Raw genomic sequence first — 25,514 nt, 5'->3', positions numbered from 1 at the left:
GTTGCACTCTTTTTCCCTTAGACCGGTTTTATCCCAAATGGATTTTTTGGCAAGGTTTTTAATGAGGCAACCATTGGTCGTGCAGCATTTATGACAATATCTGAGGTCCCGCAAGAAAGTTATTTCACAGCAACAGGGTCCTAATAGGAAAAACTGTAAAGATCCAAATGGTCGAAGCGAACCATGCTCATATAGATTGGCCCGAACCCAGGCGTGTAATAACATGCGAAGAGAGTTCTCTTTTTTATCGACATCTTATATCTAATGAAAATTCCTCTATTTCAAGATTTATTGTGCAATCAGAATTAAGATACAATTCGACCAAGCCTACGACTACATTACTTCGAGTTCGAATCATTCACTCGACCAAGCCTACGGGCTATTTTTATTTCGAGTTTGAGCAAACACTCACTTGGCCATTAAGCCTACGGGCTACATTACTTCGAGTTCGAAACATTCACTCGACCAAGCCTACGGGCTACATTACTTTGAGTTCGAATCATTTACTAGACCAAGCCTACGGGCTATTTTTATTTTGAGTTCGAGCAAACACTCACTCGACCATTAAGCCTACGGGCAACATTACTTTGAGTTCGAAAACATTCACTCGACCAAGCCTACGGGCTACATTACTTTGAGTTCGAATCATTCACTCGACCAAGCCTACGGGCTATTTTTATTTCGAGTTCAAGCAAAACACTTACTCGACCATTAAGCCTACGGGCTATATTACTTCGAGTTCGAACCATTCACTCGACCAAGCCTACTGACTATTTTTATTTCGAGTTCGAGCAAAAACTCACTCGACCACTAAGCCTACAGGCTACAATTTCAAGTTCGAGCAAAAACTCGCTCATTACGCCCACGGGTTATATTTCTTCAAGATCAAATCACTGACAACTAATAAGACTAAAGGGCTACATTGCCCCAAGTTTGAGTAAACGCTCGCTCAGTTACAGAGGCTATGAGGTCCAAATTTGATTAAGTTGTTTAAAACATTATGGAAACATTCATAAAGCAAATAAAGTCCTCGCAAGATGGGAAACAAAAACAGAAGCAAATCGGCGAAAGGGGAGATATGTCTATACACAAATTTATCTGCATGGGTGATTACAACGTAAAAACTAGGAACTAAATTTCTCCACCGGGAGTGGTCTCTTCTTTATTAGGTTCCCCCCCATTTTCGAATCCGCTCTTGCTCCCATCGTCGTCATCATTACCGTCAGAAACCAGAGCTTCAGCATCAGCTTTGAGTTCTTTTGCCCTTTTTATCTCTTCTGCGAGATCGAAGCCGCGAGCATGAATCTCCTCGAGAGTTTCCCTTCTGGATCGGCACTTAGCAAGTTTGGTGACCCAATGCGCTCGACTATTGGCTGATTCGGCCGCCTCTCTTGCCTGGACTTGGGCAGCTTCATCGTCGGCCCGATAGACGGCCACGAGTGCATCCGCGCCGGCCTTTGCCTTTTCAGCATCAGATTCGGCCTTGGCGAGTACAGAGGCCAACCGAGCCTCAAGCTCCTCAATTCTTCTTGCCTGAACCAAGCCTTTTTCCTTCATTTTCTGAAGCTGGGTTTCGGATGACGATAACTGGGCTCGAGCGGTCTCTTTTTCTGTAGCAAAGCGGTCCATACCTTCTTTCCACCGCAAGGACTCCATCCTTATCACGTTGACCTCCTCACGAAGCTTCCCGATCATCTCAATTTTTTGCTGCAGCTGTGAGACCGAAATGTTAGTTGTCGTTCCGGTATCAAGCCCATAGGATTTCAAAAGCATCATTACCTGCTCAGACAAATCATTCTGATCTCGATAAGCCTTGGCCAGCTCAGCTCAAAGGTCTTTTATATCCTCCTCTCTCTGCCCTAAGGAAAGTCTAATGAAGTTCCTCTCATCAGTAGCACAGTGTAGGTCGGCCACGTATCGATGCAGCTTATTCTGGGAACGAGAAAATTATTCTTGATGGACTGCCGTAGCCTACAAAGAAACAAGAAGCGAAGTTAACAAAAAACGAACATAAAGATAGTACCAACAATTTTTTTTTAAAGGCTCACCTGATTCAAAGCCTGCCGCAATCCGTGAAAAAGATCCGATTCTTCACCGGCACCGGCAACATCCTCGATACCGGTAAACAGGTCATGAAACGGATCTTCTCCATCGTGGGGCATGTCTAGATCGAGGGCTCTTAGAGCTTGAGCTTCCCGAATCACCCCTGCAGAAAAAGCAGGAAAGGTAGGCGAATCCTCGATCGCTGCTGCCCCAAATGACTCGCTTGGAGCGTTCCCCTCGGCTCGGAGGGGTTCGAGGGGCTCTTCGATTGTAACCCCTGCCGGTTGACTCCGATGAGGGGCATCTTCAAATCCGATAGTTTGGGGACTCTACCTGGATCTTTCTATGGTATATCTTCAGTTCGAGGCGGAGCCTCATAGAACATCATCGATCCAGCCGGCGATGAGGCATCGGCGGCTCTCTTCGTTCGGACCGCCAGCGCGGACTCATTGTCCTCTTCTTCTTCTTCTTCTTCATCTTCATACCTTAAACGCAAAACGGATTCTACGGTCAAAGGAATGACATTCTTGTTCGGCTTATGAGCCGTCCTCTTCTTCGGTTTTGGATATTCGGGAACCGAGGCTCTTTTTCTTTTATTTTCCTTCATCGACTTTGGGACAGAGGTCGAAACATCCTCCTCATTGGACAGAGGCCTCAAGACCGCGTCTTTACCCAAACCTGCATATGGGAAACTTTATAAAAAATATTTTGAAAAAACCCCTCGTTCGAATCATCAGAGTCCGAGAAAAGAGCTTACCGTGATTTTTGGCCTCCTACCGACCCTTTGACAAATCACGCCATGAGCGCTCGACGTATGTGGAGGTCGAAACAAGAGCCTTTACCCAGTTGTTGAGATCGGGAACCGCTCCGGGTATCCAGGGAACCGCTACATCACAAAAGGAGGAGTGTCGATAAGAGAATAAATGGAAGAACAAAATAGAAGCAACAACAAGATCATACTTACGTTTCATGTTCCACTCCTCGGGAAAGGGCATCTTCTCAGTTGGGATCAGGTCCGAAGTCCTTACTCGAACGAACCTGCCCATCCAACCCCGGTCCCTGTCCTCGTCAATACTCGAGAATAGAACCTTGGTATCCCGATGCTAGAGTTTTATTAACCCTCCTCGAAAAAGTCGGGGACGGTACAGCCGGATAAAATGATCGAGGGTAAACGACATCCCCTTGATTTTGCTCACAAAATATCGGATCAGGATAGCGATCCGCCACAAGGAAGGATGGACCTGGCCTAGGGTTACCTGATATTGTCGACAGAAGTCAATAATGACGGAATCAAGGGGACCCAAAGTGAAAGGGTAAGTATATATGTTCAAAAACCCTTTCACGTAAGAAGTGATATCTTCGTTAGGGGTAGGTATTATTACTTCTTTTTCACCCCAATTGCAATCCTTCTTTAACAGATCGAGGTACTTCTCGGTTATTGAACACATGTACCTCGATACCGGCTTACACCAGCCAGGGACCGATGAACCTTTATCAACCTTAAAATCTGAAGTAAGGACGCACGCCCCGGGAACACACTCCTCAGGCCGTGGTTCTGCCGGTGCCTCATCGGCGACACACTGTGAAGATGGAGCCTTCTCTTTCTGAGGAATGGTTTGCGATGTTTTCGCCATTTTTGAATTCAAAAGTAAGGAATAGAAGGAAGTAATAGAGATTTGGTATAATTGAAGAAGGGTTTTTTCGGAAAGAAATCACATCTTTACTGGTAAGTTGGAGAGTACGAAGAAGAACTTGAGAAATTTTGGAAGATAGAAGATGTAAAAATGGTAAAGGATAAAGGTAAGGGTTATTTATAGGTTCAAACGATGGCGGTTCAGTATCAGCAAAGGCCGACCACCGCCTGACATGCATAAAATGCCTTGAAAGACTAAACCGACGGGACAACTTCCAGATGCGTCATAGTCGAACCCGATGGAAACGACAAGATATAATCCGATCGAGCTGTTGAAAATCATATCGTTTCTTGCCACATTCTTTCTGAGAAATGAGGGGACTATCTGTATACGGTCGAAATAGATTTTAGCTAGCATATCTGGTATGGTTCGAAGAGTGATGTATCGAAGTAAGATCCCGAAGAGAGGACGAACTAACCTCGAACCCGGGGAGGCCGGTCCGTGTTGAGATCGATATCCTAATCAAACTCGAACAAGAATCGAACCATGATGCAGGGTAGACCTATCGTGCTGATAATCCAAAGACCGACCAACATTGATCTGGAATCAATTCGAGGGCTCGAACCATGATCGGGCTCGAACCAAGATCACAAGTTTGAGCCGAAATCAAGCTCGAACCAAAATCAAGGATTCTAAACGAGATCGAGCTCGCAGACAAAAGCCGTTGCAATCCCACTAGAGGGAATCTTGGCAGAAACTATGAAAAAGCTGACTTATCATGGGTCTCCCACTGAATGTTTATTTTATTATGCCCGGTGCCGAATCCCTCCACTATAAAAAGGGCTTGGTTATCATTTCTGTAGGACAGATTTTTTTCTGAGACTTACATTGTAATGAAAGTATTATATTCCTCTACAGTAAAGAATGGCTCTTTCAGTTTCTTAGATTGATTCTATTTGTCGAATCCTAAGGTTCACTGTTCTTGATTGCCTTGCCTAGATTGCATTCTCTGCAATCTACATTCACATTTTATTTATCCTTGCATTTTGTATTAAGTTACGCCACATATCCTCGGAACTGCATATAAATTCAAGTCTATCCATTTTTTGGGTAAACATTATTGTTTAATTCTTTTACTCCAATAAAATTTTGGATAAAGTCACAATTTTATATGATAATCTTCTTACAACTTTTATAGATAGTTCCTGTTTTAAAATCTTATTAATTTCTTGCCACATGGCATTGTTTTGCAGGCTTCAGGATGACAATGGGGACCTCCTTTAATTTATTGGAAGGTCAAACTTTCTTGAAGGAGTCAGGATTACACAGCAATTCTCTATGCTCTTGGGTATTCAAACTCTTTGATTAAAGTGGAGACTGCAAATCTAATGTCGTAACTACTACTAGATAGATGTTTTTGGGTTCATCATAGTTCAAAACAATGTGTTATTTTTGCAACTATCTGGTGTTTCTATTACATTTTCTCGCCAAATTTCTATGTTGTAGGAGGCTTAATAGAAATGATACTAAAGACCACTACTATGAATTGAATTTTGTTTTCTTGATCATATGCCTTGTCAGCATTTTCTTCCTTTTACAATTTGTTGATCTTAAAAGCAGGATTGGCTAATGCTTTGCTAGTTCTTCATCTTCCTATTCTCTTCTCCGTCTTCCTACTTGGAGTTTACTGTTTGTTTTGGCTGAAATCTTCAATTGTAGTTGCTGTCAACATCCCTTTGCATTTTGGGTTTCTTTGATATACTAGAAAATGCCTACAGCCACTGTTTGCTGAAGTATTTTTGCTCTATAATTATGCTGCATTTTTTTCATTATCTGATTTTTTCCATTTTAGCCTCCTAAAAGTTTCTTAATTTCACTCTTTCTATTTATGTTTCATTAGTTTTAGCTTCTATGCCAGAGCATAATCTGGTTTTCCATTAACATAAAAGGAAGCCACTAATGTGCTTGATCATTTCCAGAAAATCATCAGGATCCAGCTACATCCTCAAATTTAAAATATCTAGTTCTGATCATAGAATCCCATCAAGTTCATGAAATTGCAAAGATGGCCTTGTTTTGAAGGTTGTGTTCTGACTTAATCCACCTTGTAGTGTTGGAAGGTAAAACTTTCTTGTGGGAATCAGACTAGCAGCATAATTTTGGACGGTCTTGGTAAGTGAGACTCTCCATGTTTGAGCTACAGGCTGTAAATCTAATGTCTTAGAATCTACTTCCTGAGAAGCTATATAGTTTTGGGCTCATCATTCTCCCCAAACATTTCATGGTATTTTCAACTGTTATGGCTGCGGCGAAAAACCAACTATTCTTGCTCCTTAATGCATTCCACTAGTAAGATACTTATCTTTCTAGCAGTACTATACACCTCCCTTATAGAGTTTAGCTTTCTTGATCATATGCCATGTCATGGATGTTTTGCTTTGATCTTACAACGAGAGGGTAATGATTGGTTGATGTTTTGCTGGTTCTTTATACTCCTTTTTCTGTCCCAAGTCTTCCTACTTGAAACTTACTATTTGTTCGCTTCCCATATGTTCTGTTGAATTGATACTGAAACCTTTTGACAACCTCTATTTGCACAAGCATTTTTTGTTCAAAACTAGGAATGTAAATACCCTTGGGACTGTCTTTTTGGTAGTTCCAGTAGCATAGTTGCTATACCATTTTCAAAATCCAACAACATTTTCTATTGAATTTCAAGATAGTCTTAGGGTGTGTTTGGTACGAAGAAAAATATTTTCCATGGAAAATATATTCCTAGAAAATATTTTCATGGAAAATATGTGGTTTTATCACTTATTTTCCCTTGTTTGGTTGGAAAATATTTTTTAGTGTTTGGTTAGAGAGTGAAAAATATTTTTTTTATGCTACACCCCCTTCCCCCAAGTTCCCATGTTTCCTTGCTCCTCCCCCCCAATTACCCAACGTTTTCAAGACTCTATTTTCTTCAACAATTTAATTATTTTTGTAAAAATTTACATAAATCCAAATGACCTAATGCGCTGCTTTACTTTTTTACGCAAAACAAAGTTGAAATTTATGCTCCATAACTATAAAGAAAATACTCTTTTTTTTTGTTGAAAAAGAAAGTACTCTTTCTACAATATAAAAGTAAAGTAATCATTTTATTAAAATAAAAAAAATACTTTTTCTATATCAAGAAAAGAAAATACTCATTTTGTTGAAATAAAAAAATATTTTTTTTATGTCATGAATTTTTTTTTTTGTTGAAATAAAAGAAAATACTTTTTCTACATCATGAAAAGAAAGTATTTTTTTTGTTAAAATGAAAAAAAATACTTTTTTATATCATGAAAAGAAAATACTCATTTGTTGAAATGAAAAACAATCTATCTATAACATGAAAATAAAGTACTATTAATAATATTTTTATTTAGGGTGGGGGTGGAACATGGGTGAGGGGTAGGATGGGGTGGGGTGGGTAGGTGGGGGTGGGTTGTGGGGATGGAGAACATGATGGAAGGTTAAAAAAGAATTTTGAAAAATATTTTTCCTTCTCTTGATAGGGAAATATTTTCCTCCAATTAGAGGAAAATGAGTTGATGAGAAAAATATTTTCTAAAACATTTAAGCCAACCAAACATGAAAAAATTAAAAAATATTTTTCGGCTTAGTACCAAACACACTTAAAAATGTAGTGTCCTCTTCATGTTGTTGGCGTAAACAACAGCAGCTAGTGCTGATTAACTCTATCTTAAACTAAACGGAAAAGGGCCTAAAATGCTCTTTTACTATATGAAATAGGACAGGCTAGCCATTCTTTAAAAGTTGGTCTCTATTCTACCCTTGCCGTCAATAAATGGGCTCGTATATTCCCTCCATCATTAACGGGAGACTCATAAAGCCACGTGGAATATATGTGAGGGCAAGTTAGACCTAGTTCGAATTGTACAGAGGCATATACGAGTCAGTTATAATAGTCATTTCTCAAACATTTCACAACTTCATATCAGTTTATTTAGACACCTATTTGACAACACCAAACTAATTATCACATCAAATAAACTAAGTCATATACATAAACATTCAAATGAACGGCAATGACTTCATTAAATCCTTGTACAAAAAATATAATGCTTCATTACGTAATAAAAGACAACAATTAAGCCACAATAACACTAACATTACATATTATTTCCCACTGACCCAAAGAACATAACAAAACATCCCAATATCACACATGAAAATCCACATCTTCTTTCGAAATCTAGCATCAAGCACAACTGAGTACTCTAAGTCGGTCACTTTCTTCATTAGAACATTTTTTTCCAATTCCAAGGCTTCTATTCCTCCATGACCGACGAGCATCATAATATTCTCAAGATCAAATTTTCCTTTGGAGAGCATTTCTTTCACGGATTAGAGCTCCCTTTTCCTTCTTTAAACTGCATATGAGATTTGAAACTCTAGGAGGAAGCTCTTCATCTTTCCATTCCCAATAGGAATATTTTAGCTATAGATTTAAAAATCTTGGCTAGTACCTAACAATAGCCACAAAAATTTAAATTACATGGCTATTTACAAATTTATAAAATTTCTTAGCCACACAAATTAAATTGGCGAAGCTAATTCCTCATTTTTGCTATAATTGCTAACAATCGTAGCAATAATTACCTAAATAGCTACCAATTTATTGCTACAATAAAATTTCGTAGTTAATTATAATTTTTTGCCACATGATAAAAATTACTGTAGCAATAGTAATCTTTTAGCCATAATGAATTATTTGAAGCAAAAAGCAGTAGCTAAATACGTATTTTTGCTTCAAGTTATCAAAAACTTGTGGCAATATTAAATGATATAGCCATGGAGTTATTGTTAAAATACAATTTCGTAGCTAATATTAATTTTAACTACGAGTTAAAACTTATCGTAGCAATAGTAACCTTTTAGCCACAACAAGTTATCTAAAATAAAATATTATAGCTAAACAAATATTTATTGCTTCAAGTACTAAATTACCGTGGCAACAATTAGTTTAATAGCTACTGTTATTTGCATGATAAGAATCTTATAGCCACGAATTTATTTTTGAGATAAAATTCCGTAGCTAATTTTTTTTTTTTGCCACAAGTTAAAACTTGCTATAGCAATAGTAATTTTTTATCCACATAAAATTACCTAAAACAAAATCGTGTAGCTAAATGAATGTGTTTGCTTCAAATTACCCACAAAAAATAGTTAGCTTAATGTAATGACCCGGACGGTCGTTTTGAGTGTATTAGCCCCGATCTTCTACTTACTGTTTTTCTCGTATCTGTTTCTGCTTATGTGACTTGCTGGGAGGTCTTGTTTTTGGTTTCGGAGTGTTTTGAGATACTTAGTCCCTAAAACGGAAGTTTAAGTCTTAAGATTTTGACCGTAGTCGAAATTGTGTGAAGATGACTCTGAAATGGAGTTCCGTTAGTTATGTTGGATGATTTTGGACTTACGAGCGTGTTCCTACTGTGAATTTGAGGTCTGTAGCTAATTTAGGCTTGAAATGGCGAAAGTCGAATTTTTAAAAAGTTTGATCGGGGGTTAACTTTTTGATATCGGGGTCGGATTCTAATTCCGGATGTTGGAGTAGGTCCGTAATGTTGAATGTGATTTGTGTGCAAAATTTGAGGTCAATCGGACGTGGTTTGGAATGGTTTGGCATCAGTTGTAGAAATTTAAAGTTTCAAGTTCATTAAGTTTGGATTGGAGGGCGATTCGTATTTTTAGCGTTGTTTGATGTGTTTTGAGGGCTCGACTAAATTCGTATGGTATTTTAGGACTTGTAGGTATGTTTGGTTGAGGTCCCGGGAGCCTCGGGTTGATTTCGGGTGGTTAACGGATCTTTTTGGACATGTGAGAAATTGCAGATTTTCTAATGCCTCCAGTTCTTTTTTCCTTCTTCGCGTTCGCGAGTGGAGTCCCGCGTTCGCGAATTGGAGTTGGGGAAGGAGGAGAATTTCTCTTCGCATTCGCGAAGTAGGGGCCGCGTTCGCGAAGGTTTGTTCAGCAGTGTATCGTGAACGTGTGAAGGGGCATCGCGTTCGCGTAGAGGAAGTAGAGCAGCTGGGACCCCACGGCTTTGTTCTATGCATTCGCATAGTAGAGATCGCGTTCGTGAACCAGAGGGAAGTGGAAGCCACGCGTTCGCGAGAGGTCACTCGCGTTCGCGAAGGAGGGATTTTGGTCAGTGATTAATTGTTCAACGCGAACGCGAGGGTGTGGCCGCGTTCGCGAAGAAGGAGATACCTGGGCAGTCTATAACATTTCAAAAACGAGGGTTTGGCCATTTTTATCAAAACTTGAGTTTGGGAGCTCGGATTTGAACGGGAATTTGAGGGATTTTTAGAGACATCGATTGGGTAATGATCCTTCACTTGTTTTCGGTTATATCCCACTAATCTATCACTAATTTCATCTTTTAATTTCAGATTTGGGTGGAAAATTTGGGGGAAAGTGGTAGAAGCTTCATAGGCAAAAACTTCGAGTTTTGGAAGGTGATTTGAGGCTGGATTCGAGTAATTCTTGTGTGGTTGGACTCGTGAGTGGGCGGGTGTTCATATTTTGTGACTTTTGTCGGATTTTGAGACATGGGCCCGGGGGCCGATTTGAGTATATTTCGGATTTTGACTCATAATTTCATATTTTTCTTGTGGAATTGATACTTTTAGCCTATATTAATTATATTGTACTGCTTGTGGCTAGATTCAGGGTGTTTGGAGCTTGATTCGAGGGGCAAAGGCATTTCAGAGTAGGATTTTGCGCGGTTTGAGGTAAGTAATAGTTTTAAATCTGGTCCTAAGGGTATGAAACCGGGGATTATTGGATTATGTGAGTATTTTAGAGGTGACACACATGCTAGGTGATGGGCGTGTGGGCGTGAACCGTAGGAATTGAGACTTGGTCTGTTCCGTGAAACTGTAAAGTTGAATAACTTGTTGCTAGCTACATGTTCTCCTTGTGTTATAGAAATTTGACTGCAAATCATGCTAGAAATCATGCTTAGGCTATGTGATAGTACTGTTGGGACCTGCAGAGGTCGCGTACTTGTTGAATTACTTGCTAATTGTTGTCTTGTACTAAGTCCTAGTTTTACTTGCGTATCATATCTCAGTCTCTTCTTTATTCTTGTTGATACACTATGTTATCTTTGTTTGGGCCGATCTTTGTGATATCCGAGAGCTCGAGAGACTAGAGAGGTTGATGACTGAGTGAGGCCGAGGGCCTATCTGTGAGGTATTGATACTATGGCACGTGAGTTGTCCGTGCGGATCAACATATTGAAACTATAGCACATGAGTTCTCCGTGCAGCACGTGATTTGTCCGTGCGGATATAGCGCTTGGGCTGAAAGGAGCCCCTCCGGAGTCTGCACATCCCCAGTGAGCGCAGGTACCTATTGAGTGTGAGTACTGAGGGCTGAGAGCCGAGTGATTTGAGTTGTTGTGACGAGTTGAGTGATTGTTCCCCTGAGAGGTTGTACTTGCTTTTTCATATGTTAATGCACTTAGTTGCTATCTATCTTTATTGTGAAATTCCTGAAAGATTCTATATCCGGATTACCTGAACTTTAATTGTATAAAACTAATTTGACTTAAACTGCCGGATGTGAAAGCATGTCCATTCTTTGCTGGAATTATTGAAAATGAACTGTAATTGTATAGCTCGTCACTACCTCCTCAATTTCTTATTTATTTTTTTTACTTACTGAGTTGGTTGTACTCACGCTACACCCTGCACTTCGTTTGCAGATCCAGGTGTTCCCGGTCGTAGCGGGTGTTGATATTTGAGCAACTGATTTTGGAGAATATCGAGGTAGCTGCATGGCGTTCGCAAGCCTTGGCTCTCTTTCATTACCTTATTCGTATTTTAGTTCTCATTCCCTAGATGTTGTATTAGCCTGCTCCTGGTATAGATGCTCATGTACTCAGTGACACCCTGATGTCGGGCTATTTTTCCGCACTTATGCTTTGGGTTTTACCACATTTTTATGAAAAACTCCTGTTAATTTAAATGTCTTAATTTATTTCTGTTAAGTGTTGAAAGTGTTTTGGAACTGTCGGCTTGCCTAGTATCACGATAAGCGCCATCACGACGAGTTAGGTTTTGGGCCGTGACAAGTTGGTATCAAAGCCTAAGTTACATAGGTCTCACGAGTCATGAGCAGGTTTAGTGGAGTCTTGCAGATCGGTATGAAGATGTCTGTACTTATCTTCGAGAGGCTGCCGAACCCTTAGGAAATTTCACATTCTTGAATTCTTATTGCGCGGATCTTTTGATTTTGGTAACTAAAGTTTTGTTGTTCTAATTCTCTAACAGATGGTGAGGATGCGTATTACGGGACAAGATGGACATCCACCGGTACCACCAGTCAGGGCCGCGAGAGGCCGAAGTCGCGGTAGAGGCCGCAATAGGGGAAGAGGTACAGCTCGCACCGCAGCTAGGGCAACACCTGCAAATCCGCCCGTTGCTTCAGTTCAGGAGCAGGCTCCAGTTGTGGATGAGCCTGTGGGATCAGCTCAGGCACCACATGATCCCATTGTGATTCCAGGCCTTTAGGAGGCCTTTGCTCAGATTCTGACCGCGTGAACCAGTCTTGCTCAAGCGGTCTCTGTTTCGGCCGCAGCAGCCACTTCTCAGGCTGGGAGAGATGCCCAGACTCCCATCGCCCGCACACCAGAGCAGGTGGTACAGGGACTCCAGACACCGGGGGCACCACTAGCCCAGCCGGTTGCAGCTGCTTAGGACTATATAGTTTCTGTCATGCCTGATGATGAGTAATGTAGATTGGAAAGGTTTGGGAGACTCCAGCCTCCCTCTTTCAGTGGTATCGAGGGAGAGGATGCACAGGGCTTCTTGGACAAGTGTCAGAGGATACTCCGTATAACAGGTATTCTAGAAACCAGTGGGGTCTTGTTCAGTACTTTTCAGTTCTCTAGGTCCGCCTTCTGTTGGTGGGACGCTTACGAGAGGCATAGGCCGGTCGGCGCAACACCCCTTACCTAACATCGGTTCTCCGGTCTCTTCCCAGAGAAGTTCGTTCCTTAGTCCGGCAGAGAGGAGATGTGCAGGCAGTTCGAGTAGCTTCGTCAGGATGATATGTTTGTGACACAGTATGTGATGAGATTTTCAGAGTTGGCTCGTCATGCTATCTGGTTGGTTCCCACTGACAGGGAGAGGATCAAGAGGTTCATAAATGGCCTCACTTTTCAGTTGCGATTGCTTATGACTAGAGAGAGAGTGTCTGGTGCTACTTTCGACGAGGTTGTCGATATTGCTCATCAGATTGAGATGGTTCGCAGCTAGGAGCTGGTTGAGAGGGAGGCCAAGAGGCCTCGTGGCCAGGGAGGATTCAACGGTGTTCCTTCTAGGGGCCAATTCCACCACGGTAGGGGTCGTCCTTTCAGACATGCTCAGACGGCTCGCCCAGTTCACCGTGGTGCATCATCTGGCCATGGTTTATATAGCTATCAACAGGGACAGTCTTCATTCAGTGCACTACCAGCGCAGAGTTCTCACCCTACCTCATCAGCTCAGGTGTCTACGGGTAGTTCTTCGGGGTATCAGGAGAAGCAGTTCCATTAGAGGAGGGGTTGTTTCGAGTGCGGAGATTTTGGTCATATTAAGAGAGATTGCCCTAGGTTGTTGGGTGGGACTCCATAGCTGAGTTTTCGGCCGATGGCACCAGGACCAGCAACTTCACCACCCGCCCAGCCAGCTAGGGGTGGGGTTCAGTTAGCTAGGGGTCGCCCTAGAAAGGGATGCCGATCAGGGGCGGCCAGGCTCGTTTCTATGCTTTTCCTGCCAGACCAGATGCCATTGCTTTGGATGCTGTGATTACAAAGTATTGTCTCAGTTTGCCATAGAGATGCCTCTGTTTTATTTGACCCTAGTTCCACTTATTCATATGTGTCCTCGTATTTCGCTCATTATCTGGATATGCCCCGTGAGTCTCTAGTTTCATCTGTTCATATATCCACTCCAGTGGGCGATACTATCATTATGGGCCGTGTATATCGGTCATGTATGGTGACTATTGGGATTCTGGAGACTAGAGTAGATCTCTTGTTGCTTAGTATAGTCGATTTGGACGTGATTTTGGGGATGGATTGGTTGTCTCCATGTCATGCTATTCTAGATTATCACGCTAAGACCGTGACATTGGCGATGCCGGGATTGCCGAGGGTTGAGTGGAGCGGCTCCATAGAATATGTTCACAGTAGAGTTATTTCATACTTGAAGGCTCAGCAGATGGTTGAGAAGGGTTGTCTATCTTATCTGGCCTTTGTAAGGGATGTTAGTGCAGAGACCCCTACTACTGATTCTGTTCCGGTGGTGCGAGATTTCCCGGATGTGTTTATTGTAGACCTGTCGGGCATGCCGTTCGACAAGGATATTGATTTCAATATTGATTTAGTACCGGGCACTCAGCCTATTTCTATTCCACCGTACCATATGGCACCAGCTGAGTTGAAGGAGCAGCTTCAGGAACTCCTTGATAAAGAGTTTATTCGGCCTAACATGTCACCTTGGGGTGCACCAGTTCTATTTGTGAAGAAGAAGGATGGTACTATGAGAATGTGCATTGATTACAGACAGTTGAACAAGGTCACAATCAAGAACAAGTATCCTTTGCTGCGTATTGATTATTTATTTGACCAGCTTTAGGGGGCGATGGTGTTCTGCAAGATTGATTTGAGGTCAGGGTATCACCAACTGAATATTCGAGACTTTAGATATTCTTAAGACAACTTTCAGGACCCGATATGACCATTATGAGTTCCTTATGATATCTTTTGGGCTGACCAACGCCCCAGCATCGTTCATGCATCTAATGAACAGTGTGTTTCAGCCTTATCTTGACTTGTTCATTATTGTATTCATTGATGACATCCTGGCGTACTCTCGTAGCCGGGAGGAGCATGACCATCATCTGAGGTTTGTGTCACAAGGGGTGAGAAACTTTATGCAAAGTTCTCCAAGTGTGAGTTTTGGCTTAGTTTAGTGGCGTTCTTGGGGCACGTGGTGTCCAGTAAGGGTATTCAGGTAGACCCGAAGAAGATAGAGGCGGTTCAGAGTTGGCCCAGACCGTCCTCAGCCACGGAGATTCAGAGTTTTCTCGGTCTGGCTGGTTATTACCGCCATTTTGTAGAGGGATTCTCATCCATTTCATCGCCTTTGACTAAATTGACCCAAAAGGGTGCTCCTTTCAGGTGGTAAGAGGAGTGCGAGGAGAGCTTTCAGAAGCTCAAGACTGCTTTGACCACGACTCCAGTTCTAGTTCTACCATCAGCTTCTGGTTCTTACACAGTGTATTGTGATGCCTCGCGGATTGGTATTGCTTATGCTTCACGCTAGTTGAAGCCCCATGGGAAGAACTATCCTGTCCACGACCTTGAGTTAGCAGCTATTGTTCACGCCTTAAAGATTTGGCGACACTATTTGTACGGGGTCTATTGTGATATTTACACTGATCATCGGAGTTTGCAACATCTGTTCAAATAGAAGGATCTTAACTTGCGTCAGCGGAGGTGGTTGGAAATTCTTAAGGACTATGATATCACCATTTTGTACCATCCCGGGAAGGCCAATGTGGTGGTCGATGGCATGAGTCATCGGGCAGAGAGTTTGGGGAGCTTAGCATATCTTCCGGCAGCAGAGAGGCCATTGGCATTGGATGTTCAGACCTTAGCTATCCAGTTTGTCAGATTGGATATTTCTGAGTCGAATCGAGTATTGTCTTGTGTGGTCTCTCGGTCTTCTCTTTATGATCGTATCAGGGAGTATCAGTATGATAATCCCTATCTGCTTGTCCTTAAGGACACGACCCAGCACAGTGATGCTAAGAAGGTCACTATTGGGGATGACAGTGCATTGAGGATGCAGGGCAGGCTATGTGTGCCCAATGTAGATGGTTTGCGTGAGCTGATTCTCCATGAGGCTCACAGTTCGCGGTATTCTATTCATCCGGGTGCCGCGACGATGTATCAGGACTTGAGACAGCATTACTGGCGGAGGAGAATGAAGAAGGACATAATGGAGTATGTAGCTTGGTACCTAAATTGCCAGCAGGTGAAGTATGAGATTTCGGAGTGGAAATGGGAGCGGATCACTATGGATTTCGTTGTTGGGCTCCCATGGACTCAGTGGTTGGGCTTCCACAGACTCAGTGAAAGTTTGATGCGGTTTGGGTGATTGTGGATAGGCTGACCAAGTCAGCTTATTTCATTCCTGTGATGACTACCTATTCTTTCGAGCAGCTGTCTCGAGTGTATATCCGTGAGATCATCATGCTTCATGGCGCACCGGTGTCTATCATCTCAGACCGGGGTAAACAATTTACATCACGGTTCTGTAGGGCTGTACAACATGAGTTGGGAACTCGAGTGGAGTTGAGACAACAGTTCACCCTCAGACAGACAGGCAGTCCGAGCGCACAATTCAGATATTAGAGGATATGCTCTGTGCATGTGTGATGGGGTTTGGGGGTTCGTGGGATCATTTCTTACCTCTAGCAGAGTTTTCTTACAACAACAGTCACCAGTCGAACATCCAGATGGCACCGTATGAGGCTCTGTATGGTAGGTGGTGTAGGTCTCTAGTTGGTTGGTTCGAGCCGGGCGAGGCTAGTTTATTAGGTACAGACTTGGTTCAGGATGCTCCAGAAAAGGTTAAGGTGATTCAGGATAAACTACGCATAGCCCAGTCCAAACAGAAGAGTTATGCAGATCAGAAGGTTCGCGATGTTGCATTCATGGTTGGAGAGCGAGTCTTGCTCCGAGTGTCACCCATGAAGGGTTTTATGAGGTTCGGAGAGAAGGGCAAGCTGAGCCCGAGGTTATCGGCCCATTTGAGGTATTGCGGCGTGTTGGGGAGGTTGCTTATGAGCTTGCCTTGCCTCCCAGTCTAGCAGGAGTTCATTCAGTATTCCATGTTTCTATGCTCCGGAAGTATCACGGCGATCCGTCTCACGTGTCGGATTTCAGCTCAGTCTAGTTGGACAAGGATCTATCTTATGTTGAGGAGCCATTGGCTATTTTGGACAGGCATGTCAGAAAGCTAAGGTCAAAGAACATTGCTTCCGTAAAGGTTCAATAGAGGGGTCAGCTGGTCAAGGAGGCGACTTGGGAGACCGAGCATGATATGCGCAGCCGTTATCCTCATCTTTTCACCACTTCAGGTATGTCTCTATGCTCGTTCGAGGATGAACGGTTGTTTTAAGAAGGGGATGATATAACGACCCAGCCGATCATTTTGAATGTATTATCCCCGATCCCCTATTTACTGTTTCCCCCGTATCTGTTTCTACTTATGTGATTTTCTTAGAGGTCTTCTTTTTGGATTCGGAGTGTTTTGGGACGCTTAATCCCTAAAACGGAAGCTTAAGTCTTAGGATTTTGACCGTAGTCAAAATTGTGTGAAGACGACTCCGGAATGGAGTTCCGTCAGTTCCGTTAGCTCCGTTGGGTATTTTGGACTTAGGAGCATGTCCGGACTGTGAATTTGAGGTATGTAGCTAATTTAGGCTTGAAATGGCGAAATTTGAATTTTTGGGAAGTTTGACCGGGAGGTTGACTTTTTGATATCGGGGTCGGATTTCGATTCCGGAAGTTGGAGTAGGTCCGTAATGTTGAATGTGACTTGTGTGCAAAATTTGAGGTCATTCAGACGGGGTTTGGTATGGTTCAACATCAGTTGTAGAAATTTGAAGTTTCAAGTTCATTAAATTTGGATTGGAGGGTGATTTGTATTTTTAGCATTATTTGATGTGCTTTGAGGGCTCGACTAAGTTCGTATGGGGTTTTAGGACTTGTTGGTATGTTTGGTTGAGGTCTCGGGGGCCTCGGGTTGATTTCGGGTGGTTAACGGATCTTTTTGGACTTGTGAGAAATTGCAGATTTTCTGATGCCTCCACTTCTGGTTTCCTTCCTCGCGTTCGCGAGTGGAGACCCGTGTTCGCGAAGAGGAGCTGGGGGCAGGAGGAGAATTGTTCTTCGCGTTCGCAAAGTGGGGGCTGCATTCGTGAAGGTTTGTTCAGCAGTGCATCGTGAACGCGTGAAGGGGCATCGCGTTCGTGTAGAGGAAGTAGAGTAGCTAGGACCCCAAGTCTTTGTTCTATGCATTCACGTAGTGGAGAACGCGTTCGCGAAGCAGCAGGCAGTTGAAGCCATGCGTTCACGAGAGGTCACTCGCATCCGCGAATGAGGGATTTTGGTCAGTGATTAATTGTTCAACGCGAACGCTAGGGTGTGGACGCGTTCGCAGAGAAGGAAATACCTAGGCAGTCTATAACATTTAAAAAATGAGGGTTTGGCCATTTTTATCAAAACTTGAGTTTGGGAGCTCGGATTTGGACGAGATTTTGAGGGATTTTCAGAGACATCGATTTGGTAATGATCCTTCACTTGTTTTCGATTATATCCCAATAATCTATCACTAATTTTATCTTTTAATTTTGGATTTGGGTGGTAAATTTGGGGGAAAATAGTAAAAGCTTCATAGGTAAAAACTTCGATTTTTGGAAGGTGATTTGAAGTTGGATTCGAGTAATTCTTCTACAGTTGGACTCGTGAGTGGATGTGTGTTTGTATTTTATGACTTTTGTCGGATTTCGAGACATGGGCCTGGGGGCCGATTTAAGTATATTTCGGATTGTGGCTTATAGTTTCGTGTTTTTCTTGTGGAATTGATTCTTTTAGCCTATATTAGTTATATCGTACTGCTTGTGGCTAGATTCGAGGCGTTTGGAGCTTGATTCGAGAGGCAAAGGCATTTCAGAGTAGGATTTTTTGCGGTTTGAGGTAAGTAACAGTTTTAAATCTGGCCGTGAGGGTATGAAACCCGGTATTATTGGATTACATGAGTATTTTAGAGGTGAGGCACATGCTAGGTGACGGGCGTGTGTGCGTGCACCGTAGGAATTGGGACTTGTTCCATTCCATGAAACTGTAAAGTTGAATAACTTTTTGCTAGCTACATGTTCTCCTTGTGTTATAGAAATTTGACTGCAAATCATGCTAGAAATCATGCTTAGGCTATGTGATAGTACTGTTAGAACCCACAGAGGTCGCGTACTTGTTGAATTACTTGCTAATTGTTGTCTTGTACTCAGTCATTATTTTGCTTGCGTATCATATCTCAGTCTCTTCTTGATTCTTGTTGATACACTATGTTATCTTTGTTTGGCCCAATCTTTGTGATTTTCGAGAGCCCGTGCGGCTGTCTGTGAGGTATTGATACTATGGCACGTGAGTTGTCCGTGCAGATCCAGATATTCATACTATAGCACGTGAGTTGTCCGTGCGGATATAGCGCTTGAGCTGAAAGGAGCCCCTCTGGAGTCTGCACACCCCCAGTGAGCGCAAGTACCTATTGGGTGTGAGTACTAAGGGCTGAGAGCCGAGTTGTCACGACCCAAAATCCTAACCTGTCGTGATGGCACCTCTCTCAGTACTAGGCAAGCCGACAATATCAATAACCCACGATTTCCTTTAAGTTTGAAAACATAATGTTTAATACAATACCAATAATCTATCAAATTCCGATACAACACTCCCAAAACTTGGTGTCACTGAGTGCATGAGCATCTATACATTACAAGTCTGGGAAAATCTGGTCTGTAATAATTATCTGATACCAAATAGAATAACAAAATGATAGGGAAGGAGAGACAAGGTCTGCGAAACATGGCAGCTACCTCGGAATTTTCGAAAAATTGACTGTGCGAAAGAATCAACACCCACTATATCCGGGATCACCCGGATCTGCACACAAAGTACAGGGTGTAGTATGAGTACAACCAACTTAGTAAGTAACAATAATAAATAAAGAACTGAAAGTAGTTACGAGCTTCTCAGCTAAGTCCAAATACAATAATTTCCAATATAAAAGAGTAGGCATGCTCTCAAGTTCAACATTTAAGATTTTATTGAAATTTCATATCAAGTTTGACCGAAACAGAAAATAATATTTTTCCGAAATTTCCAAAAAAATGATATATGACAGCTGAAATACAGCAAATAATGAAAGCAATGCATCCTCTCAGAGTAACAGTCACTCAGTCCTCCCATTCACTCTAACCTTACAGTCATTCTTTCCTCACAGTCACTCATCACTCGGCACTCGGCACTTGCACTCAGTAGGTACCTGCGCTCACTGGGGGTGTGTACAGACTCCGGAGGGACTTTTTCATCCCAAGCTCTATATCAAGCCAATCATGGAATAAATCAATAAACATGATGCGGCGTGCAGCCCGATCCATAAATATCCTCACAATTAGGCCCTCGGCCTCACTCAGTCATCAACCTCTCCAATCTCTCGGGCTCTCAGAAATCATGATAAGCAACCCAAAAATAGTGATATGATGCATCAATAATAATTAAGAGAGACTGAGGTATGATATAAAATGAATGAACATGACTGAGTGAAAAAATTTGGCAGACTTTGCAGCCAAATTTACGCCGGCCCTAATACCCGAGGTCGAAAGAGAGTTATTAATCAACTCAGGGACCCCATCGGGGATCTGGACCCTCTTTACAGACGGAGCCACAAACGCAAAAGGATCTGGACTTGGCATCGTATTGAAGCCACCAACAAGCAACGTAGCTAGACAATCTATTAGGACTACGAAATTGACTAACAACGAGGCCAAGTATGAGGCCATGATTGTAGGTCTCGAACTAGCCAAAAGATTGGGGGCAGAGATAATTGAAGCTAAGTGCAACTCCCTCCTTGTGGTAAACCAAGTTAATGGGACGTTCAAGGTCAGAAAAGAATGAATGCAAAGGTACTTGGATAAATTGTAGGTAATATTACATTGATTCAAATAATGGACTTTGAAACACGTACCGCAGGATCAATACAGTGAGGCCGATGCCCTCGCTAACCTAGGGTTATTGGTCGAGGACGACGATTTCAACACGGGGTGAAGTCTTACAACTTATGAGATCGGTAGTGGAAGAAGGCCATGCTGAGATTAACTCAACGAACCTAACTTGGGACTGGAGAAATAAATATATAGAATACCTGAAGACCCGAAAACTATCGTCGGATCCAAAGGAATCGAGGGCCCTATGTACAAAGGCAGCCCGATTTAGCCTATCCGAAGACGGAACCCTATTCAGAAAGACATTCGATGGACCACTCGTGATATGTCTAGGACCAGGGGACTCTGAGTACATTTTGAGAAAAGTCCATGAAGGCACCTGTGGAAATCATTCAGGCGCCGAATCATTGATCTGAAAAGTTATCAGACTCGGCTATTACCGGATCGATATGGAAGAGGACGCAAAGGAATTCGTACGAAAATGTGATGAATATCAAAGACACGCTCTGATGATTCATTAGCCCGGGGAGCTGCTGTATTCTGATTTGTCACCATGGTCGTTCATGAAGTGGGGAGTGGATATTGTTGGCCCCCTTCCATGGGCACCCGGTAAGGCTCAATTTATGTTGTTTATGACTGACTATTTTTCTAAATGGGTGAAAGCCTAGGCATACGAAAAGGTCAGGGAGAAAAGAAGTCGTCGACTTCATTTGGGATCATATCATATGCCGATTCAGAATGCCGGCTGAGATCGCGTGCGACAACGGGAAAGAATTCATCGGCAGCAAGGTAAGCAAGTTTCTCGAAGATCATAAGATCAAAAGGATCCTATCGACACCCTACCACCCTAGAATGAGTAAGCAGAATTGACCAACAAAACCATACTCCAAAACCTCATAAAGAGGTTAACTAATGCCAAAGGAAGATGGAAGGAAATATTGCCCGAAGTCTTATGGGCATACCGAATGACCTCGAAGTCCAGTACTGGGGCCACCCCATTTTCACTAGTCTGCGACGCCGAAGCTCTAATACCGGTCGAAGTCAGAGAGCCAAGTCTCAGGTTTACAACCGAGGAATCAAACGGTGAGGCTATAAATACAAGCCTAGATTTATTGGATGAAAGGAGCGAACAACCCTTGTCTGATTGGCCGCCCAAAAGCAGCGAATCGAGAGATATTACAATCGAAGAACTAACCTTTGACACTTCAATGTCGGGGACTTAGTACTAAGGAAGGCTACACTAAACACCCAAAATTCGAACGAAGAGAAGTTGGGGCCGTACTGGGAAGGCCTTTATCAAATTATCGAGATCACCGGTAAAGGATCGTACAAACTCGGAATGATGAACGGTGAGCAACCACCAAACAACTGGAACATAGCTCACTTGAAGCGATACTATTGCTAAGGTACGATCCCATGTATTTCCTTTTATTTATTTACATTCTGAACTAACACTTGCAGGGAATCATCAAAGAATGATACAACCTTTAGGCCCGAAAGCACGCGTTGCACTCTTTTTCCCTTGAATCGGTTTTGTCCCAAATGGGTTTTCCGGCAAGGTTTTTAACGAGGCAACAAATAAATCGTGTTAACTTAAAATTGAAGGCCAGTTACGAACCGGTATCGAAAACCACAACAATATTCGAGGCCTTTCTTCGATCGGCCCCGAACACTGTGGGGCATCACCCTCGGATAACAACTTTAGCAAGGAAGAAAACTTTATGATTCAATGGTCTCGGCTCGATCGGTAAGATTTACTGTAAGGGTCAAACGGTCAAATGAACCGTGCCCGCATAGACTGCTCGAGCCCTAACACGAAGCTTGTACACATTACGCACAAGAATAAAGTCTCTACCTTGAGGATAAATATATTGTCCCATAATTTTTTTTTCTTTTCGTGAAAGGAATTTCCTACATTCGATCCCCTAAAGGTATCGAGCCCAAGGTTTGATGTGTCGTAGAATTGCGGCACTTTTGATACTAATTACATAGACTTTCGCTCGTCTTTTAAAGCATTTAAAGTTATTTCTTATGTATTTTTGGTGTTTTGCAGCATACCAGACTTGAAGAACCAAGAACACAAAAAAGATGACAAAAACCCATAGAATGGTAGAAATGCGGCAGATTTGCGACCGGAAAAGTGATGTGCGGGCTACATACCAACCGCATAATGAAGTAGTTGTTTCCAGTTTTTGAGAGAGGAGTGTTTGGTCTATTATGCGGTCGCATAATGCTTGTGCAAACCGCATAATGACCGCATAAGTGCAAGGAAGAGTTCTGCGAGAACAATTTTGCGGCAGCATCTGCGATCGCGAAATCAATGTGCAGACTGCATAATAGATCTACGATGAACAACTGGGAAACTGGACACTCAATTATGCGACGGAGTTGTAATTATGCGGGCCGCAAAGTGATTCTGCGATCGCAGATGTGATCTGCAAGGGTATTTTTGCCATATTTTGACCCCGACTTTTAGCTCATTATAAAGAGAATAACTAGGGTTTTTGCGGGACATCTTGTCAAAAAAAGAGGTTACATTTAGTGCATTGAATACACCATTATTTTGGAAGATTTTGAAGAGAGAATCTTGTCTCTTTGTAAGCTTTATGACTTTATTTATTGCTTTATTCTTAGATTCTAGTATGAGTAGAATCTTGTATCTTTGTAAGTTTTATGACTTCATTTATTGCTTTGTTCTTGGATTCTAGTATGGGTAGCTAGTTTTAAATACCAAGGTTGTGAGCCCTAAATGGGTGTAATGTTAATGGGTGTTTACCATTGAATATATATATAATGGTTGGTTGGTATTTATTCATTTCTCATGCTTCATTTAATGTTGGTGGTTGCAAACATTGACTAATGCCATTTCATTCTATCTTTACTTGGAAAAGTGGGTTAGGGTTTGGTAGAATTGAATAGCAAAAACTCAAGGTTTTATTTGGCATAAATTGATTGTTCTTAATTGTAACTCTTTTATATTTGGAAAAATCATAAAGAGAAAATACTACTTAACTATTGAAAAATATTGGGTAGTCATTTAGAAACCATTTGCATATCAAAGGACCTTCCATTAGGAATATATCATATTAACACCGATAGCATTACATTCCATTGATGGGGACACAACCTTGGTTTCTTTAATCAAATTGATTACATTCTCATAACAAAATAGTTTTCTCGATAACTCATAATTACAACACTCTCTTTTAAGCTAACGGAGTAGGATTACGACTTAAGTCAAGTTTCACACTATTCAAGTAACCTTTTCTCACCTATTCCCTAAGGTATTTGACCCCAACCTAGTTAGGTTATTATATTTGACATAGACCGACTTACACCATTTATTTAGGTGTAATTTGGACGTCACCAAATTTTTGGCGCCGTTGCGGGGGAATACGATTTTGAAATTACTAATTAGTGTGTGCTTTACTTTACGTCTTCTTCTATTCCATCATACTTTGCTTGCTTTGCTTGGTGTCACTAGGTAAACATGGATGAGCCGGAAGAAGAAAACATTTTTGCGGATATAGATGAGTATATTGAGGATACAAATGTCATTGTCTCTCCAAGAGTTGATGCTGCCACCTTCAAGGTGGAACACAGTCTAATCTTAATGCTCAAGGCAGAGGGATTTTTCTGAAATTCCACAGATGATGATCCAACACAACATCTCAGAAACTTCTTGGGCGCGATGCACAAGCAGAATCACATTTCAGATGATGTCCTAAAGCTGAGGGTATTCAAGTACTCTCTAACTGGAGAGGAAAGACAATGGATCCAAAATCTACCGCCTAATTCCATTCATACTTGGCCCGAACTTGTCCGAGCTTTCCTAGCAAAATGGTTCCCGCAAAGCAAGAAGTCAAAAATCCAGGATAAAATTTTCTTCTTCAAGCAATTAACGGGAGAGCATCTACATGAGGCATGGGATCGATTCAAGCTATATCTAGTGAGTTCACTGAATCATGGTTTTTCGAACAACATCTTATTGGAGAAGTTTTATATGGGCTTGGATCCTATGAATCAATCCATAGCCAAAAATGCAGCTGATGGATCCTTTATGGATAAAATATTTGCAAGGGTCACACAAATCCTTGACAAGATGGCAGAACATAACCAAGCTTGGCACTCGGAAGACACCACCGGTGGAATTGCATATGGTACTCCTTCCTTGGCCAACATGATTAAGGAGAACCAAGAAAGAGATCAAGTAATTGCCAGGCCTGCAACCAACATCAATGTGTTGACAAAGATGTTCACTAAAAGCCAAACAAAAAAGGTGAATATTGTGGAAGATGTGCAACCCTTGTCAAATGACAATGTCAAATGACAATTACGAAGAAGCAAATTATGTCAACAACTCTCAAGGTGGTTATCAAAGACAACCCAACCAAGGTTCAGGACAACAAAATCAATGGATATCTAACTCGCAAGGGGAAGGCCATCGACAGTGGCGAAATGATCAAGGTGGTTCAAATCAAGGTAATTAGAGTAACAACAACAACAACTTTTCAAATCGGAGTTCAAACCCCTATGTTCTACCAAAGGGGCAATATTCTAACTCTCCGCATTGGAAGGAAAGTTGTTCAAGTGAGTCCAAGTTGGAAAACATGCTTGAACGAGTATTGCAAAATCAAGAAAGATCTGACACTTCAATGAAGAACATGACCGAGCTTGTGGGTTCTCACACCGCATCCATATGAAAGTTAGAAATGCAAATGAGAGATCTATCAAGAGAGCAAAATCCGAAGCAGAAGGTTACACTCCCAAGTGACACAATAGCAAACCCAAAAGGTAGTGGGAATAGTTTGACTTCTCATTGTATGGCAATCACAACTTGAAGTGGGAAACTACTTCAAGGAGAAAATGAACAAGTGGTCGAAGTGGAAGATTCTGAACAAGAAGTTGAGGCACAAGTTGAGGTGCCAATTATTGTTGAAGCTGAAAGACTCCCAAAGGAGGTGAAAATTCAAGAAGTGAACCGTGAAGAGGTTAAGG

Source organism: Nicotiana tabacum, chromosome 2 (genome assembly GCF_000715075.1).
Source record: "Nicotiana tabacum cultivar K326 chromosome 2, ASM71507v2, whole genome shotgun sequence".
NCBI lineage: Eukaryota > Viridiplantae > Streptophyta > Magnoliopsida > Solanales > Solanaceae > Nicotiana > Nicotiana tabacum.
Note: the sequence above shows the minus strand (reverse complement) of the source record.